General features: G+C 35.0%; 1 protein-coding gene across 1 annotated transcript in view; it reads right to left on the bottom strand.

Moving 5' to 3' along the window:
* The window catches only part of xkr6b (XK, Kell blood group complex subunit-related family, member 6b), a 53,392-nt gene that overhangs the window by 34,907 nt on the left and 14,643 nt on the right, over window positions 1-3,842 (bottom strand). The gene's annotated exons all lie outside the window — the stretch shown is intronic.

Below are 3,842 nucleotides of genomic sequence, written 5' to 3'. Positions count from 1 at the left end.
ACACACACACACACACACACACACACACACACACACACACAGTCAGCTGAAGTCTAAAAATGACTGTATAGCATTAACAGCATTTGGCTTGGTATATTAATGTAACAGTTATGTGCAACTAAACAGATGGTGGAGTCATAAAGGTCAAAAGACTCATTATTATTCAGGAGATTATTATGAGTCATGTAATGATATACAATGCAATGTAATATATAATATAATGAGATAATTACAACCGTTTGAATGACACTCAGTTAAAGTGTGACTATAGCTTTTGTAAGTGAGTCTTTCTAAATGTCCAAAATGCCCATTTTAGCAACCATGTATTTGATATGTGCTTTAATACAGTACTACAATAATAATATGACTATTAATAATAGACTAGTCTGGTCTCTATAGGCACACAAGCTTCTTCTACATGAATCAGAATTGAGAAATTGAAGTTCCAGATGACAGGAAAGAATCATTTGGCATAGTTAATGATTTACAAAGATTTATATTCTTCATGAAATGACAGCATTATGATATAAATAAATCATACTCATCAATGATTGATATAAATATTTTTCTTCTAATAGGCAGACTTCAAGGCTAACTTCCAACTTTTTGTCCTTGAATCAGAAGCAAACTACAGCTAAATGTTCCATTGTTCTTGGTTACACACAGGGAGTTCAAGTAACCTGTCAATTTTATTGGTGGAAAACATCAGGCTATGTATGATTATTTAATACTTACACAATTGTAACGTAACGTAATACAACGGTTGAAAGATAATTGTCACTTATCTGATTACAGTAATAAGTCAAGTTAATGTTTGTCAAAACAATGTTACACATCACTCAAAGGAATTCTCATCCATGTTTGTTTGAATTGTAAGTTAATTAACATTGGAAACCACAACTTTTAAAGGCAACATGTATATATACGCCTGCTTTCCTCACATCCATGCTTGCATATTTGTCAAAACATTTACTTAGATAATAATACACTTTTTTTTAAATGTGTCTTGCAATGGTCAAATCTTATAACCAAAAGAATTAAGTCATTTTTCTAACCAAATTTAGGGAGATAACTTTCTAACCTACTTCTCTGAAAAAAACTATAGCTTGACTAATACTGGATTTCTCTGGCTGCTACCTATATCAAAGTTTAAAAAATCTGCTAATAATATCTTAGCCAAGTTTTTTTTTTTTTACATACGAAAGAAATTTTACAAGAAAAAACATTTGAAAAACTGGTAAAATTGGCATATTTATATCATGTTTACTGATACATACTAAACTAATATTGGCCATTTTATATCAGTCCGGCCAATTTATTGGTCTAGCCTAAATAAAAACCTAAAATCAATGCCTAATAAGGACACCGAGTTCTGGATGAGGATTTCAGAAACACTATAGTGTTACACAAAACCCAAAACGCTGAGGTGAGATAAGGCGAAAAAATAAAGATTGTAACGGTTTATGGTCAACTTCAGCAGCCATACTGACAAATTAGATCAAATGCATTTATGCTGAGGCGCACAGACGTTGAAATAATAGTGCCCTGTTAGGACACACCTGTCCCAGTCAGTGATCAATCCTCTGCACTAATATCTTGATGAGAAATTGTCTAAAGGTCTTACTTGGTGTGAGAATAGTACACATATAGGAGCATAAACCCATCGCTGTGCAGATTTTATGTCTGCTGTCAGCCTGTGGTGCCTGACAGTGCTGCATATCGCTCCATGTTTTGTTACATTCACTTGTCTTCAAAGAGCAGAGATTTGTGCCCAGTGGGGAGGTGAGACAGAGGAGAGCTCGACCATGCCAAAAAAGACAAAGACCAGTCTGAAATCTCTTGTGGCAGCGAGGGGAAAATGCCAGAGAGGACAAAAAAAATTAAATAAACAACCTTCTCTGTTGGACATACATGGTTTGGGAAAAGCCTCAAAGTCCTGCACAGAAAACACAATATCAAAAAAGTCCCAAATAAATCAATAAGCAGACACTCAAACATTTGACAGGGCTTTTGTATTCCCCAGGACCTCTCTCGCCGGTACAGACAAAAATAATTCCTGTGCTGTTTTTTTGTTTTGTTTTTTTCTTGCCAAGCACTCGGATAATTGTTAAGCATATCACAAAAGGCTCCGTGATTAAACATTCCGCTACTCTTGGCGCATTCTATATAAAACTCCATAAAGCATAAATACATTTATTGCAAAATGTGAGGGGAGTCAAACTTACAAATATGGGTTGCCGTCAAGGCAACTGTATAAAGGCAGGAAGTGTGATGAGACATGTTGGCCTGTCCCTACTCATTTAGGTTAAAAATTCGTAGCCACATGGCTAACCAGGAGTGCTGCATGTGTGGGTGTGAAAGAGAAATGGAGAAGGGGGAAAAAAGAATGTATATTAAGTGAGGTTGTTTGGTCTGTGTCCTTGTCCAAATATGAGCAGTCTAAGAAATACTGTAAAATACATTATAGCAAATAATCTTTATTAAAGATTAGATGCTTTGATATTTATTATAATAGCTGAATGTGTTTAAGTAAAAAAAAAGCAGCAGATATAGCTTTGAAATTTATATTTATGGTCTGCTTTTTACATGTTTCTTCCAAACCTGTAATCCATATGGAGGCAAGGGAGTTGCAGTAGCAGTTTTTAAACTGTTACGTCCCTTAAAGGAATACTGGACTAATCCAATCAGACACGGTCGCTGAAAATATCTCACTGACTCCATTTCATCCTGAAACCACTGCAGACAAAATATAAAGTATAACAATGTCCATCCATGTCTTATATGATGTATGACTTGCTTTCTAGAAATACATATGGTGGCTGTATAATGTAATATCATTGAGGACATTGATATGTCTGCGCATGCATGCGCTTAGACATGTGTGGCTCACTGAATGCCAGCAATCAAGGTTGTGTGTGCACAAACATAACATTTGTATTTATTTTATTTCTATACTTACTTTATACTAGAAGGTCAAGGCTTAAAACTAGCCAAGACTAAAAACGACAGGGGTCCGTTTCAGGAAGGAGATTTAACAAACTCTGAGTCTAACTCTGATCTCTGAGTTGATTTACCCTGATATGGGAAACTCTGAGTATTCAGTTCCAGAACAGCTGATTAGAGTTGGTTCCATCAACTCTGAGTACGATCACTCAGAGTTAAGCGTGTGCACCACCACAATAAAAATCTAGCACGAATAGAGCCATGATACTACAATTCACCATGGCAACAACCACATTTAAAATTGTTGGTGGAAATTCGCACAAATAGCAAGTTTGAACATGTATTTAGTTTAAAAAAAGCAACACAGCGGCTGTTGTAAATTAGCGAGAACTGGTTTGGGAGAAAATGGCTGCTCGAGTCAATGCTATTATAATGTATTCATTTCATATTTAATCACAGGTAAGCTATAATATTACCACTCAAGTATAGCCTAGTTATCTGGAAATTAAAATACATCTAGTCGGGCCTCAGTATCATCTCCTGACGTATGTTTAACTCCCTGCAAAGTAATACCAGCTTTGCGATACCAGTCCCCCTTATGGGATTACTGTTATAGCTGTCTTATTTAACTGGTGTCTGTCTTGTGTATCTATATCTTTGTTGTTGTTGCTGTTGTTGTTTTTTATGGACCGTGAGTCTAATAATATAGGCTATCTATCTAATAGATAATAATAAATAATAATTAAATAATAATAATAATACAGCTTCTTCATCAACGGGATTGTCAACAAAAGGAAATGCCATGTTTTGAGAATATAATATTTTATATTTTATTTTATATATATTCATGCAGATGACAAACTGCGCTAAAATGCGTCTGATACAGACTGAATGAATGA

Source organism: Etheostoma spectabile, chromosome 18 (genome assembly GCF_008692095.1).
Source record: "Etheostoma spectabile isolate EspeVRDwgs_2016 chromosome 18, UIUC_Espe_1.0, whole genome shotgun sequence".
Classification (NCBI taxonomy): Eukaryota; Metazoa; Chordata; class Actinopteri; order Perciformes; family Percidae; genus Etheostoma; species Etheostoma spectabile.
The sequence above is the reverse complement of the archived record's forward strand: the minus strand, read 5'-3'. Positions and strand labels throughout refer to the sequence as shown.